Below are 16,979 nucleotides of genomic sequence, written 5' to 3'. Positions count from 1 at the left end.
AGGGCGGGGACCCGCTTCTGGGGCTTATGACCTAGAGGACAGGTCAGACAGCTTGGAATGATTCAACTCAGAGGGACCCAACAGGCCCCACTGGCCCCTTGTCACCTCCTTCTCTTCACTCCCCCTCCAGAGTTACACCTACTTCTTTTTTTTGAGACGGAGGCTTGCTCTCTTGCCAGGCTAGAGTGCAGTGGCGCGACCTCAGCTCACTGCCACCTCTGCCTCCCAAGTTCAAGCGATTCTCCTGCTTCAGACTCCCAAGTAGCTGGGACTACAGGTGCATGCCACCATGCCCAGCTAATTTTTGTATTTTTAGTAGACATGGGGGTTTCACCATGTTGGCCAGGATGGTCTCGATCTCTTGTGATCCAACTGCCTCAGCCTCCCAAAGTGCTGAGATTACATACAGGCGTGAGCCACCTCACTTGGCTGGAACCCTGAGTATTTCTGTCTTCAGTTCTTCTCAGTGGAGCCTCTTGTTGCACTGGATGCTCAAGGGCTCCTAGTGGCCTCCCTATGAACACATTTCTGCAGGATCTGGCCAAGAGCAAAGTAAAAAGAAGAGCTGGTTTGAAAAGGTAGAAGCAGAAAGAAGCAAGTTGGGATTTCAACACCGGCCTGAGTTCTGTTCCCTAGAGTGTAGGGAATTCTGTGAAGAGCAGGTGAGCATTTGGCCTGGGACTCTCGGGGAGGGACCTGAAGGCAGGAGACCCTGGAGCAGGGCAGCCCTTTGAGCAAAGCTGCCACCTCCTGCTCAACCCCTGCTAGGCTGGGCTGGGTGGGGCGGGCAGGGAGATAGTGTGTTGAAATTAAAATTGGTGAAGGAATTTGAAGAATGGGGGAGGGCGGGGGAGCAGTAATTACACAGTTCTGTGCACGAGGGCTGACCTGGAGGGCCTAAGCGGGCACTGGTGTGGAGGTGGGAGGGCGGGGGAGTCTCCTGTGCAGTGGTCAACGGTTCTGCTTGTCCTGCAACTTCTACTGCCCTTCTTCTGGACAGCACCTCACTTTTCTGAGGGGGAACTCCTTCTCCCCCAGTTCTATCATGTTACTCTTGGGGCTGTCAGCACAGGATCCAAGCCAGCCAGTAGGACTCTCTGAGATTTGAACCTGGAAGTCACACAAGGAGGCTGGCACTACCTCTGCCCAGAGGCAGTCTTCCTGTTCCTGAAACCCCGGGCCCTCCTTTCCCAGCCTTCCTGAAGTCTTGGGATTCAACTCTTTCTTCAGTTTGATGAGCTGGAGGGTTTTATTTTATTTTTTTCTTTGAGAGGGAGTCTTACTCTGTTGCCCAGGCTGGACTGTAGTGGTGCGATCTCAGCTCACTGCAACCTCCACCTCCCAGGTTCAAGCGATCCTCCTGCCTCAGCCTCCTGAGTAGCTGGGATTACAGATGCATGCCACCACGCCCGGGTAATTTTTGTATTTTTAGTAGAGACAAGGTTTCACAATGTCAGCCAGGCTGGTCTCAAACTCCTGACCTCAGGTGATCCTCACGCCTCGGCCTCCTAAAGTGCTAGGATTGCCGGTATGAGCCACTGTGCTTGGCCAGAAGTTTTAAAATAAATGCTCTTTTGGCTTAAGTACATTAAATCCCAACTGATACCTCATGTAAAACCTGAGTCATGGTAATAATAATCCCCATTATTTACTGTGTGAATACACTGAGTTCTACCATGTGCCAAGAACAGTGTGGGACACATCACAAACATTACTCTAATTCTCGCTTTACAGATGCAGAAACTAGGACACAGAGATGGAGCCTGTATCTAGAGATCCACACTTAGAAGAGATAGAAAGGGGATTGAGGTCCAGCTTTTCTTTTCTTTTCTTTTCTTGTTTTTTTTAGACAGAGTCTCGCCCTGTCGCCCAGGCTGGAGTGCAATGGCTCAATCTTAGCTCACTGCAACCTCCACCTCCTGGGTTCAAGCGATTCTCCTGTCTCAGCCTCCCAAGTAGCTGGGATTGTAGGCACACGCCACCATGCCCAGCTAATTTTTTGTATCTTTAGTAGAGACGGGGCTTCACCATGTTGGCCAGGCTGGTCTCCAACTCCTGTTAGGTCTAGCTTTATCTGGCTTCCAAACCTATGCTTTCTCTCCTTCTTTTCCTTGCTCTTCCTTCCCTTCCTTCTTCTCTCCTTCCCTTCCTTCCCTTTCTTCTCTTTCTTTTGGAATCAGACCTCAAGGACAGATTGCTGAGTTGGCCACTCCTCATTTCCTGGCACCTGATCACCATTGGTTCGTGCAAAATCCTTCTCTTGTTTTATGACTCACATTCTTCCCATCTAACCAAACCCCTTCCCATGGCCCCATGATCATGGCTCACATGTGATGGGGCCTGGCCTTTCACCAACAGGCGCTCCAGATACTTAGTTGAGTCAAGCCTTTGGGTTTCTTTGTTTCCTTGGGGATCAAAATTCAGTTTGACTTGGGAAACTTTTCAGCAGTACCCTCCACTGGCCAACCCATCAGCCCTGTTATGGACTCAGCTCTGGGCTGCGCTGAGATATAGAATTGGTAAGAAAGGGAAAAGCCCAGTCCCCACCTTCAGAAAGTTTAAAATTCCTTCCATTCAACAAATGCATATGGGGAACTGACTTCCTGTGCAGGTCTGGGATAGAAAGATGAATACAACAGTCATTGGCCTCTGAGAACCATAAGCCTAGCAGACAATTAAGCAATTACTACCTTGGGTCACAGACTGCTATACAGAAGGTGGCAGAGAGCTCTCAGACAGACATGGAACCCAGGCCTGGATGTGGAGCAGATCACAGCGTCAGCCACAGAAGTCATGAAGAACCACGCATCTACGTAAGCACAACTGCTTCCGCTTCCCATCTCGGCATTGTGCAATCACAGTGGGCAGATTGCTCATCGAATTTGGAGAGGAAGTTTGGAATGGCCAGACTTAAAACACAGACTGTGTGGCACGCAGTAATAAAAACTCACTGTGGGGACCCAGGGAATACCTCAGAGAAGGAATCAGTCATCCTCGAGCTGTGAGGTCTGTCAGACCATTGAGTGGAACACAGATGTCCCCATCCATAGATGCCTGCCCAAGAGCAAGCAAGGCATCTAAGATGAATCCCAATCAGAAGACACAAGGGCAGAAAGCTCTGCCTTTAAGCGGATTCATAGCTGAGCCTGCTTCCTGCACGGGCAACTCTATATGAAGCCCAGGACACGTGGCAGTGGGTAGTTTAGCTAACGGGGGAATGGTCCTCCCTAGCAGCCCCACTGCTTAGCAGCTGAGAAAGCAGCAGTGAACACTCCCCTTGCCTAGAGAGACACAAGTGTGCCCAGCATGGAAGCTGCTCATGAGGGGCTGCCCTCTTGATTAGGTCAAGGACTCCTAGACTAGCACATCCAAGTGGGGACACCTAGAAAAGCTCTGTAACTCAGGTCTGTGTCCCCAGCCCAGCAGTGCTGAGCAGGAGGGAGCCCACACTGGAAGTGGGATGACAACTTCCCAGACCCTTGTCCATGCACAGACCACAGGTGCTGCCCTGGGTTCCAATAGCAGTCTCAGCCCCTCCTCAGGACCTGGGGAGCCTTTAACCCAGATGGTGGGGGACAAGAGAGCCATGAGACCCCTTTCTGGGGGGCCCTCATTGCTGGTCTCTGCTGGGCCAGGCATCACCTTGCTGTGTCTGCTTTGATCACACCCACTGGGACACCATTTGGGGTTCCAGCTGTGCATACCTCTCACTGTGAGCCAGAAGAGTGGGAGAGGATTGGAGGTCACTTAGTGGACAGACTCTCAACCTGCTGTGCTGGAGCTGAAAAAGCATCCTGTCGCATAGTGCACAACCCATACTGTGCAATGCTGTCCAACCCACCCTTGCCTCGTGGGGTTTGGGGCCTGGCAGAGACAGGGCTTAGAACCATGGAGAATGCCCTGCAAAGGATGCGTACCTTCCTCTGGGCTTTCAGAGAGAAGTCACCTTGGGTGAGGAAGAAAGGAGTAGGAATGCTGCTCCCGGGGGAAGGAACAGGGAACAGCTGGAACGAAGGTGCAGGAGTGGAAATGGGTGAGAAGTCTGGCCCGAGTGAAGGAAAGGCACTGGGAGGAGGAGTTCTGAAACAGCAGACCCCGAAGCCAATTGCCAGCCCCTCCTGGTTACTTCACTGCAGCGCCAGGCGCAGAAGCTGCAATGTTCCCCAAGGATATGTCCTTCTGGGCATCTCCTGTCGCCCCTGTCCTGTCTCTCACCCCTGGTCCAAATAGTCAAGCCCCAGGATCACAGAAAACCCATGGTGGGCTTTCCTTGTCCCCTGACACTTCAGTCCTTTCCCTTCAGTCCCATTACTCTGGGCCTCTCGACTCTCCTTTTTGCGCTGGATGGACTTTTTCATTCGTGCTGAAAAAAATATATATATAAAAGGCTGGGCACAGTGGCTTATGCCTGTAATCCCAGCACTTTGGGAGGCCAAGGTGGGTGGATCACAAGGTCAAGAAATCGAGACCATCCTGGCCAAGAAATCGAAACCCCATCTCTACCAAAAATACAAAATTAGCTGGGAGCAGTGGTGCACACCTATAGTTCCAGCTACATGGGAGGCTGAAGCAGGAGAATCACTTGAACCCAGGAGGCAGAGGTTTCATTAAGCCGAAATCATGCCACTGCACTCCAGCTTGGCGACAGAGCAAGACTCCATCTCAAAAAAAAAAAAAAATTGGGTCAGGAGTGGTGGCTCACACCTGTAATCCCAGGGCTTTGGGAGGCCAAGGCAGAAGGATCACTTGAGGCCAGGAGCTCCAGACCAGAGTGAGCAAAAAAAGCGAGACCTCATCACTATCAAAAAAAAAAAAAAAAAAGAAAGAAATTTTGCCGGGCAGCACATGCCTATAGTCCCAGCTACTAGGAAGGCTGAGGTGGAGGATCACTTGAGCCCAGGAGTTTGAGGCTGTAGTGAGCTATGATCTTGCCACCACACTCCAGCCTGCATCAAAGTGAAATCCTATTTCTATAAAAAAATAAATAATAAACTAAAATTAAAACAAATAAAGGATAGTTGTCTTAGAGCTGAACAGGGACTGGAATGGGAAGGTCTTGGGACCTTTTGTGGGCAGGGCACTTACTGACTGGGTGCCAGATTCAGGTAGGAGAATTCCCAGGTACAGCTGCTCTGAAGCCAAGGCCTCTCGTTCATTCATCCAACAAATACGTATCAAGTACCTACAATGTGCCAGGCACTGCCCTAGTCTCTGAGGGTACAACCACGACCAAGAGGTTTAAAACCCCTGCCACGCTGGGGAGAATGTGGAGAAACTGGAACCTGTGTGCACTGCCAGTGGGTATGTGAAGTGGTATACAGCCACTGTGGAAAATGGTATGGTGGCTCCCCAAGAAGTTAAACAGAATTACCACATGATGCAGGAATTCCACCTCTTTAGGTATAGACCCAAAAGAACTGAAAGCAGGGATTCAAACAGATATTTGCACACCCGTATTCACAGCAGCATTATTCATTGCAATAGCTGAAGGGAAGAAACAACCCACGCATGGCTGAACAGATGGACACGTGGTACAGTCACACAATGGAATACTATTCAGCCGAAAAAAGGAATGACGTTCTGACACACGCTATAATTTTGAAAAAATTCTGCTAACTGAAAGAAGCCAGGCATAAAAGGACATCTCTAAACCGACCACAGACTGGGAGATGCTTCTGTGAAGAGTGAATAGGCAGGGGCCACTTTGCAAGATGCTGCATGGGCAGGGGATAGGACCCAGAGGGCAGGGCTCTCACAGCCCCTCCACCCTTCCTCTGGGCTGGAGGGTCAGTTGTCACATTCTGATTCCATCTCCTCCCAGAGGACAGGGTTCTTGGCTGAGTCACCTCTGGTGTTGCCCAGGGTGGGGTATACCTGATTTTGGCATTGGAAACCTTGGTTCCAAGTCCTGGCTGGGCCTTTTATGAGACACTTAATGTCTCAGCCTATTTTCTTAGCTGTAAAATGAGAATGACTCCGACACCTCCCATCTCCCAGGATCAGACACGACACCACAGCACAGCACAGCATGGTGCTGGGCACAGAGGGGGTACACGCACACAGAGGGCCTCAGTGTTCAGGCCCTAAGGCCCAGGAATGGATGACTGTGGGCCCCAGCTGTGCCCAGGAGGCCCTGGGGCGGGTCCCTGAGCCTTTGGACCTGCCTAGCCAGCCCTGCCAGTCCTGACGCTCACTTGGGGCGTGGAGGGGGCACCGCATGCACAGCCGCCCCCAGAATAAACAGCCTGATGAGCACGGGACAAGACACTGAAATGCTTCCGAGCCACGTCATGGTTTCAGAAGCCCTGGCCTGCCACCCCCGGAGCCTTCCTGGGCCCCACCCAGGTGATGTGACCACACCCTGTGCTGCCCCTCACCCAATCTCTTCATGTGACAACCCTGTGCCTTCTACACTGGGCTGTGACTTCTTGAAGGCGGGGACCCACCCTACTGGTCTCTACTCCCCTGGCACATTGACAGGTTCAGTAACTGTATGTAGAATCAGTGGTGATGATGACGATGGTGACAATGACTGTTGCAGCAGCTATCCAGCACGTGGCCTTTGCCATGGGTGTGGCCACAGCACTAAGAGCCTTCATTGAACTCTGATGACCCTCACGGAAATCCTCACAGGTGTGTCCAGTTGCCATGATCCTCATTTTTAATGAAGGCACTGAGGTATAGAGAGCTTAAATACCTTGCCAAAGGTCACACAAAGTGACAGAATCAGGGCTTGAACCCCAGTGCCTTGGTTTGCCCTTTTTGTTTTTGTTTATTTATTTTTATTTTATTTTATTTTTTGAAATGAAGTCTTGCCCTATTGTCCAGGCTGAAGTGCAATGGCACAATCTCTGCTCACTGCAACCTTTGCCTCTGGGTTCCAGAGATTCTCATGCCTCACCCTCCCGAGTAGCCAGGATGACAGGCCCCCGCCACCTTATTTTAAAAATTCGCCTGGCTAATTTTTGTATTTTTATTAGAGACAGGGTTTTACAATGTTGGCCAGGCTGGTCTCCAATGTCTGACCTCAAATGACCCACCCACCTCAGCCTCTGAAAGTGTGGAGCCACCACACCCAGCCTGTTTATTTATTTAGAGACAGGGTCTCACTCTGTGGCCCAGGCTGGAGTGCAGTGGTGTGACATCAGCTCACTGCAGCCTCGACCTCCAGGGCTCATTCGATCCTCCCACCTGAGCCTCCGGCCACACTTGGCTAATTTTTTTAAAAGTGTTTTGTAAAAGGCCGGGCGCGGTTGCTCAAGCCTGTAATCCCAGCACTTTGGGAGGCCAAGGCGGGTGGATCATGAGGTCAAGAGATCAAAACCATCCTGGTCAACATGGTGAAACCCCGTCTCTACTAAAAATACAAAACATTAGCTGGGCATGGTGGCGCGTGCCTGTAATCCCAGCTACTCAGGAGGCTGAGGCAGGAGAATTGCTTGAACACAGGAGGCGGAGGTTGCGGTGAGCCGAGATCGCGCCATTGCACTCCAGCCTGGGTAACAAGAACGAAACTCTGTCTCAAAAAAAAAAAAAAAAAGTGTTTTGTAAAGATGAGGTCTTACTATGTTGCCCAGGCTGGTCTCAAACTCCTGGACTCAAGCCATCTCCCTACCTTGGCCTTCCAAAGTGCAGGGATTACAGGTGTGAACCACTGCACCTGGCCTCCCTTTTAACCACTCCTCCCAGCTGCCTGGACAAGGGCGCTTCCTCTCCTGCTGACTCCTCATCCATGGCAACCATCAACATCTTGGGAAGGACTTCAGAATTCCTCAGGCCACCTTCCTACGAAGCCTCAAAGATCCCTTCTGAGGTGTACCCTGGCAGAGAGGCCGTCCTGAGACTGTGCAGACCCTCCATTGGCGGGGAACTCCCCACCACACTGGCATCCATCTGACAGGACCCCAGCCAGCCTCCTCTAATGTGGCCCGCTGGACATAAAGAATGGTCCCACTCTCACCCTTGGTGGCTCTTCAGCTACCTAAATTCACCCCTCCTCTGGCTGACAGCCCCCGTCTCATCACCGCTGCTCTGCCTTCAGGCCCCCTCTGTGCTGGAGACCTGCCTGGGCGGTTCCTACTTGGTTGGGATCCAGGAGCTGCACCCCACACAAGGGCACGTGGCCCGAGGAGTGGGAATGGAGAAGGGCTGCGGCCGCTCCCTGTGCTAGGTCCTTGCCTCCCGTGTATGGGGGGGCTCTCCCAAACCTCACACTCTTGGTCCACAAGGAGCCCATGGGAAACCAGTCCCCTTGGGTCCCCAGACTCCTCCACTATGTATTTGAATGAATCATTTTAGTAAACCCAAATATAAAATGTTACATTTTCCCTTGTAAAAATGTCTTCTTTTTTCTACCCTGACATGACTATTTTGAGTCATGACTTTGTTACCTCAAAGTCATTTATTGTCCCTTTAGGGTCTGGGTCACCTGCAGCCCAGAGAATCCTCTTTTCAGGTACTTTATGTAAAAAACAGGCCCGGCGCGGTGGCTCACGCCTGTAATCCCAGCACTCTGGGAGGCCGAGGCGGGCGGATCACGAGGTTAAGAGATCGAGACTGTCCTGGCCAACATGGTAAGACTCTGTCTCTACTAAAAATACATAAATTAGTTGGGGGTGGTGGCACGAACCTGTAGTTCCAGCTACTCAGGAGGCTGAGACAGGAGAATTGATTGAACCCAGGAGGTGGAGGTTGCAGTGAGTCGAGATCGCGCCACTGCACTCCAGCCTGGCGACGGAGTGAGACTCTGTCTCAAAAACAACAACAGCAACAACAACAAAAAACCAGATACGTTGCTGAACAAGGTAGGCTTCAGTTTCTCTTCTCTGTGTTGAAATCTAGGGCTAATAACAAATGGATTTGTCTCTGGTCAGGCCACCTTTCCCAAGAAGCGCTGCTTTGGGGGCTCTGGCCAACCTGGATGGCCAGCTGTGGGGAACGTGACCACCTGTGGGGATTGTGACAAGTGGATTATTTTCTAGGACGGAGTTGAGGGAGCTCTATTTTACATTTCCTCTATTGTTGGGGGCTTCGTTTTACTCTCAATGATCTTTGTTCCACTTTATTTTTTCCTTCCAGTTTGAGGACTATTCTCAAGGGAGGTAGAGTTGGAAACAAAATGGGAATTGGGCACTTTTTCATCATTCCACTCTGTGTCTTCCCCTAGCCGAGGGGATTGCTACCTTGTCCACCCTCTTGCTCCAAACAGATCAATAAGGAAGCGAACAAACAACTTTGGTGCTGACCAAGACTCCTTTACAGTAGCTGCTAATTCTAGACTTTGGTGCTTCTGGGCATTCTGACGTACTCATGGTGTATCACAGCCAAGGCATTAGGCAGTGTGAAAACCCGGCAGGTTCACTGAAAACCTACTCATCTGTCCTCCTTGGCTGCTGCCCGCCCCCTTCCTCCCTGTTAAAATCATTTGTGATTTCATCATCAGACTCTAATTTCCACTAGGTGGAATGCTTACCCCGGCAGGTCTTCCTTTACCCCTCACATTATTCTAATCCCACTGAAATAAGAATTTCTTTAGGCAACTTGTTGAGACCATCACCGTGATCAAGCCCCACTCCATTCTGGCCTTGGTTCATGTCACAGAGTGGCTTGTCTAAAATCTTTTCCTAGAGCTTTGATATTGTTATTTTAGGTTGTTATTGTGATTCCGAGTTATCCCACCCACTTTGGGAGAAATGGTTTCATCATTTTGTAATTAAATTCCATTTGCAAATGTCAACAATAGGATGTGCAGTGCGTTACACGTGCACAATGTAGTAAGCAATTGTCAAGACGGAGACCTCCTGGTGAAATGACAGAGTCCCAGGCCCCGCTGCCTCCTACTAGACCCTTGCTTTCTCAGATGGTGAGGAATAAGTCATCTTTGTCTAAGAATCTTTGTCTAAGAAATACCTGGCTTTTCTTTGAGATCCCCTCACTGATTGAAGCACCCCTGCAGCCACCCAGGGTGATTCACAGAAGCAGATCTGGGGACCAGGGAGCAGGGAGGAGTCAGGCTAATAAAGAAACAGAGGCCCGGCCCTGCCTCAGCAAGTGGGCTGTCCTGGCTCAGGCCACGCAGTGAAGAGGGCAGAATTTGTCCTCAAGCCCACACCCACCTACCCGCCCACTACTGCTCCCCAAACTGCACCCCTAGCCCAAATCTGAGCTGTGCCCTGTCCTCTGGCGATTTAGGCCACCTCACCAGGCCTGCCGTCCCCAGGGAGTGTTCAGCTCAGAGTCCTCTCTCCACACCTGTCTCCAAGTGTCAGCAAGCTTTCAGACTGGAAAGGATTTATTCACAAACTCACGTGGGTTAACAAAGGAGTCCAACAGTAAGGGCGACATGTTCAGCTGTGAGGCCAGCTAGGGCTGTGCGGAGAGGACTTGCCCCCTGAACCTGAGATCACAGTGGCCTCAGTCTCCAAGGTCCCTAGAGAAGCATGGCCAGCCCGCGTCAGAGCCGTTCAACGGCATCTTATTCATCCAAAGTCACTGAGATTCCCATGAATTACTTTTTCTGAAAATGAAAATGAAAATTGCCAAAACACTGTTATAACCACTTTGAAGAGGAATCTTGCTAAAAGGTGGCCCATAGTCCCTAATGCCTTAAAATCTCTTCTTTTTCCACTGAGGTGGTCATCATTATCCCATGGAATGGGAAAATAATGTGACTGTGTTTCCATGTGCTGTTTAATTACAGCGTTCCTTATAGCCTTCACTTTCCTGTTACCTACAAGTCTCTCTCTAAAAACTACCTTCCGCCAGCCACGCTTCCAGGCTATTTCTTTTCCTTTGCAGAGCGTTGGGAAATCAGACAGACGCTCCTGTTAGGACAGTGTGCTCCACAAATGTCAGCAAAGCTTGAGGCCCACAGAGAAATAAAGCACTTGGTTCAAATGCGGGGATTTTGATTTAGCTATTTATGAGTCTTGTTTCCAGTACCTTCCAGTTCACGGCCAAAATCCAAAGGCAGATGGGGCCAAGACTCACTTGCACGTGGAATGCTCCTTGAATCTATTTCTTGTGGTCCTCTCACTGGCAAGACGTTTCTGTCGTCAGGAGCTCCAGGGCTTGCTCGGCTTCTATTCGCTATGCATGGCCCTGCCAGGTGAGCAGAGCTGGTAAGGCCCCTAGACCTGAGAGGTCTCATTTAGAGGGATGAGATCAAGAGGAGTGAGACGTGCAGCCTGTGTCCTGACCCTGACCTGGCATCCTTCTCTTAGGTGTCTAGTGTGTTCTCTAGACCTCAATCTCCTGAGACAGCATCTGTGGCTGTGGTCATTTTACAGCATGACCAACGGAGCAGTGAGAGTCAGTGGAAAGAGCAGAGCCCCCCAGGGAGACAACCTGGATAAGCCTATCATATGGAAGCTGGTCAAGGAATCCAGGGTGCAGCGTGTGGGCAGTGCGGTGTCAGGCAGCCCGGGCTGTTTGGGCTGCTCTGAGTTGGGCAGGGCTGGCTGTCACGGCTGGGCCAAGACACAGCCAGGATCTCACTCTGTGCTGCTCAACCAGTGGGTCGTGACCCGCTACTGGGTCGTGAAATCAATTTAGTGGGTCACAACCAGTCTTTCTCTTTAAAAAATAATCAGAACAGTACAGAAAATACCCAAGTGCATCACATGTAGTTGGAGTTAATATTATTTTGACAGAACTCTCGCTTCAGTGCTATGTATCCATACATTGAAGTGTGTCCTGGCTGGGGCAAGAGATACCTTTCTCACCATGAGTGGCGGTGAGAGAAGGAAATACAGTGGTCGCACGCACACCTGTCCTGCAGTTGATCTTTCTGAGACCCATCCCTGCCACCTCACCCCCAGCTGGAAAGCCAAATGGAATTTGGCCCTAATAAGTTTTAGTTCCGGGCCCTAAAACTAGCCTCACCTGAAAGGGACAGAGGCGTCTGGGAAGTGTCTTGGAGGAGGTGGGGCTTGCGGTGGCAGGAGAAGGGAATGGGATGCAGGGCAGAAGGGAGGTCAGGGGCAATGCTCCCAGGGTGGGAAGAGTGGGAAGAAGGAAGCCTGGAGAGGCCTGGGAGGGGCGGTGCTGGACACCGCCTTCTCATGCAGCAGAATGTGGGCTGAAGCCAGGGTGGAGAGGGATAAAGAAAGCCCATTTGGTTTCAACCTGGAAACAGCCAAGTCATCTTCTACTTGATGCTCACTTTCCCAGATAGTGTGGAATCATCCTAGTTTAAGAGCCAAGCCCTCCTCCTCCGTTTTTCCAAATCCCTTTGGGGAGCACTTGGTAGTGGAGCAGTCAGGTGGAGTGCCAGGCCTAATGTCCCTAGCTCTCACCAACCCAGAGGTGACAACTCCATAGCGCCTGCTTTCCTTTTTTCAGTTTAAATTACAATTTAAGGTGGGGTATGGAGGTTCACCCCTGTAATCTCAGCACTTTGGGACACCAAGGGAGGATCACTTGAGCCCAGGAGTTTGAGACCAGCCTGGGCAATATAGGGAAACCCCCTTCTCTTAAAAAAAAAAAAAAATTAGCCAGTGTGGTGGCATGTACCTATGGTCCCAGCTACTCGGGAGGCTGAGGTGGGAGGATTACGTGAGCCCAGGAGGTCAAAGCCGCAATGAGCCATGATCACACTACTGCACTCCAGCATGAATGACAGAATAAGACCTTGTCTCAAAAAACAATTTTCTATTTTAATTCATTAAAATGAAAAAAACCAGTTCCTCAGTCACACTGGCCACATCTCAAATGTTCAATAGCCACATGTGGCCAGTAGCTACTGCATAGAACAGCACAGAGAACATTACTGTCATCATGGAAAATTCTATAGTGGACAAAGATGTTCTAGAACAGGGAAGTGAAAAATGTATTCATTCCCTCAGGAATGCAATGTCGTTCATTATTTCTATGACATCTGAAATTTTAAATGCAAATGCCTCAGAGAGGCACTGGAATGACTTAAGTTCTTACCAAAGAGTAACTGGTTGATATCAAGGGTCCAAAGAAAGCCAGCATCTAAGGAAACCATCCACCTGAGGCTGAGTCTGTGTGACAGCATGGGGGGTGCAGGGATGTCGGATGGTCCGACACTGTCCCTAACCAGAGGTGCTGTCTGAGAATGCTGATGGATAAGGTTTAAGCACCTCCATCAAGGAGTATGGAAAACTTTGTGACCTGTGAGGAAAGAAAATGATCCAAAGTTATTCTTCATCTTCAGATGAGGGGACAGTTTATTGTCCAACAGTCCTCAGCAGGGGGTTATTACATTAAGAAACAAGCTCTTCTGTATTTCTAGGGAAAGCAGAATAAGAAGTGGACAAAGAGGCTGGGTGTGGGGCTCACGCCTATGGTTCCAGCACTTGGGGAAGTTAAGGCAGGAGGATCGCTTAAGCCCAGAAGTTGGAAACTACGTGAGCTGTGATCGCACCACTGCACTCTAGCCTGGGTGACAGAGCAAGACCCAGTTTCAAAAAAAAAAAAAAAAAAAAAAAAGTGGGCGCAGGCCTTTGCAGAGGAGGATGCTTGTGAACTTGGCCCTCCTCTGACCTCTACATTTACTCAAAGACCAGGCCCATGGCTTTATCCATCTCCTCCACACCAACACCTCCCAAAACCATAGTACTGACCTAGAGATCTAAGTACTAACTTATCCTCACCAGGAGCCCAAAGGGAATTGTCACTATCTCTGTGCCCTTCCCCCAACACTCCTCTTCCTGTAGTCCCTACCCTGGTTCATCCTCCACCACCCTCGTCCAAGTCAGCACCTGTGAGTCACCCCGGGCTCCTCCTCCTTTCTCCCACCCCTGTGCAAAGTCACCATGTCTTGGCCACCTCTCCCATCTGCCTCAAGTCGGCCTCACTTTCCTCCTCACCAGTCCTGCCCCACCTGCAGCCTCCTCCTGCCACACCTGCTCTCTTGCAGAGGCTGCCCGCTGACTTCCCTGCTTCCAGTCATGGCTACCTCCAGCCAGGTGGCACTGAACCACAGATGAGCAACAGAATAACCTGGGGAGGCGTTTAAAATCCAGATACTGACTCAGTTGATCTGGCCAGGTCAGGCATGTGTATTTTGCAAAAGTGCCCCAGGTGATTCTGACACATACTCCTAGCTAAGCTCATCGTTATTAATAACAACAGAAACAACAATTGACATTTTTTTGTGGGCTTACGTGCGCTGCCTCATGTAATCTTCATGACAACCCTATGAGGCAGGAGCTGTCTTCTACACCCATTTTACAGTTGTTGAAACTGAGGCATAGAAAGTCTCATGGCTAGTGAGGGGCAGAACCAGCTCATGACCCACATGACTCCTCACCGTCGTGCACCCCATACCACTTTATAAAGCTGAATGTTACATGTGGCCCCCCTCCTCACACCATTTCCTGATCATTCTAGAAAAAAAAATAGCACTGTGAGGACACATTTATGATTTCCCTCTCCACCCAACCTCCCACCAATAGCTTCTTAACGCTAAAAGAAGTCTCTTATCAGGGTAGTGGGGACATAATAAATACCTACATAAAAATTCACTGAGATGTATGCTTAGTATTTGTGACTTTATGTTTGTTATTGCCCAATAAGAAAAGAGCCTTTAAAAAGTCACTTAAAAAAAAAAAAAAGAACCTAGCAAATCTGAAACAGGGAAAAATATACATCCACTAAAGAAACTGGGGAAAGGCGGCCAGGCACGGTGGCTCACAACTGTAATCCCAGCACTTTGAGAGGCCGAGGCAGGTGGATCAGCTGAGGTTGGGAGTTCAAGACCAGCCTGACCAACGTTAAGAAACTGTGTCTCCATTAAAAATACAAAATTAGCCAGGTGTGGTGGTGGGCATCTGTAATCCCAGCTACTCGGGAGGCTGAGGCAGGAAAATTGCTTGAACCCAGGAGGCGGAGGTTGCGGTGAGCCAAGATCTTCCATTGCTCTCCAGCCTGGGCAACAGAATAAAAATCTGTTTCAAAAAAAAAAGAAAGAAAGAAAGAAAAAAGAAACTGGGGAAAGGGGAAAGGCCAAAAACTACGAAGAATTCTTTCTGGCAGTAACACAGGTTAAGAAGAGGCTAGGAAAAGACCCCCAGAGCTAACCCACAGGAAATGCTTGAAAGAGGGCACTGGCTGGAGGCAGGGCCCCAGGCACCACTGACAGGAAACCCCAACACAGTGGGCTTCCTGTCAGTCGCACAGGCCCAGAGCTGTAGCAGCAACAGCAGCAGTGACACAGGGGCTCTGAGGGCCCACAGGACTGTCTTTGTGCCTGGGGCTGGGGGCTGCCCCAGGTGGATGTCAATGATGTTAAGTTAACTCCTTAACTTTCACAATTCACAAAAATACTACAGATTCCATCTGGATTAAGATTTATTTTATTTTATTTTATTTTATTTTTTGGAAACAGGGTTTCACTATGTAGCTCAGGCTGGAGTGCAGTGGCTTGTCAGAAGTTGCAATCACTGCATGTTACAGCCTTCAGCTCCTAGGCTCAAGCGTTCCTCCTGCCTCAACCTCCCAGGTGGCTGGGACTCCAGGTGCACACCACTGTGCCCAGCTAAATTAAGATTTAAATTAAAAAAAAAAAAAAAACACTTGAGATAGTTTGTGTGACTATATTAATATAAATTCTGTAGAAGAAGAAGTCTTTCTGAAAGTGACAAAAAGACAGAAACCATGCCTATAACCCCAGCGGTTTGGGAGGCCGAGGAGATCAGGAGTTTGAGACAAGCCTGGTCAACATGATGAAATGCCATCTCTACTAAAAAATACAAAAATGAGCCAGTATGGTGGTGCATGCCTATAATCTCAGCTATTCGGGAGGCTAAGGCAGGAGAATTGCTTGAACTCATGAGGCAGAGGTTTCAGTAAGCTGAAATCGCACCACTGCACTCCAGCGTGGGTGGCAGAGCAAGATTCCGTCTCAAAAAAAAAAAAAAACAGAAACTAGCCCAGTCCTAGTGATCCAAATGCCAGTGACTTATATGGCCGGGAGCCTCCACGCAGCAATCCCAAAGGGAATTGTCAAGATCTCGGCACCCCACCCCCACCACACCCCTTCCTGTACTCCCAATCCTGGCTCTTCCTCCACCTACTCACACCCTGCCCTCCTCCAGGTCAGCACCTGTGAGTCACCTGGGTTTCTCCTCCTTCCTCCCTCCCCCACCCAAGGTCACCACATCTTGGTCACCTCTCTTGTCTGCCTCCAGTTGATCTCGCCTCCTCTCTAGCCCTGCCCCACCTTCGGCCTCATCCTGCCACACCTGCACTCTGGCGGGGGCCACCTCTCTGCTGGCCTCCCTGCTTCCAGTCATGGCCCCCTCCAGCCCCATGGTTTGGAAAGTCTATATAGGCCACCTTGATTACATGGACATTTTAGATTAATGAATGCTTTTAAAATGAACAAGACTAAATGCAAATGACAATCTAGGATAAAGTATTTGTAATATATGAGAAATGGGTAAGGTGGCTCACACCTGTAATCCCAGCAGCTGGGGAGGCTATGGCAGGAGCATAACTTGAGGCAAGGGGTTTAAGATCAGCCTCGGCAACATAGCAAAATCTTCATCTCCAAAAGGAAAAAAAAAAGCCATACATACACATATATGTAATATATGACAGACAAGTAGTTAGTAGCTTGAATACATCTATAAGACAAAATACATATACCTCGCTAAATAATAATAATAAATTGCACAAATGAAGTGGTATAAATGGAGAAATATATCAATAAAAAAGAGAAAACTGACTGGGTACAGTAGCTCATGCCTATAATCCCAACACCTTGGAGGGCCGAGGTGGGTGGATTTCTTGGGCTCAGGAACTTGAGACCAGCCTGGGCAACCTGGTGAAAACCCGTCTCTACTGAAAATACAAAAACTAGCTGGGTGTGGTGGCATGCACCTACAGTCCCAGTTACTCGGAAGGCTGAGGTGGGGGATCACCAGAGCCCAGCAGGTTAAGGCTGCAGTGAGCTGTGATCACGCCACCACTGCACTCTAGCCTGGCCAACAGAGCAAGACCCTGCCTCA

General features: G+C 49.8%; 1 protein-coding gene across 3 annotated transcripts in view; it reads right to left on the bottom strand.

Moving 5' to 3' along the window:
- Positions 1-16,979, bottom strand: part of ASPRV1 (aspartic peptidase retroviral like 1) — a 147,637-nt gene that overhangs the window by 27,475 nt on the left and 103,183 nt on the right. For all 3 annotated transcript variants that reach the window (XM_039475363.2, XM_039475365.2, XM_003922655.4), the window contains one exon: positions 12,934-13,137. The gene's annotated coding sequence lies outside the window, so the exon portion shown is untranslated. The remainder of the gene's footprint in view (positions 1-12,933; positions 13,138-16,979) is intronic.

Source organism: Saimiri boliviensis, chromosome 1 (genome assembly GCF_048565385.1).
Source record: "Saimiri boliviensis isolate mSaiBol1 chromosome 1, mSaiBol1.pri, whole genome shotgun sequence".
NCBI lineage: Eukaryota > Metazoa > Chordata > Mammalia > Primates > Cebidae > Saimiri > Saimiri boliviensis.
This window is presented reverse-complemented; position numbering and strand designations above follow the sequence as displayed.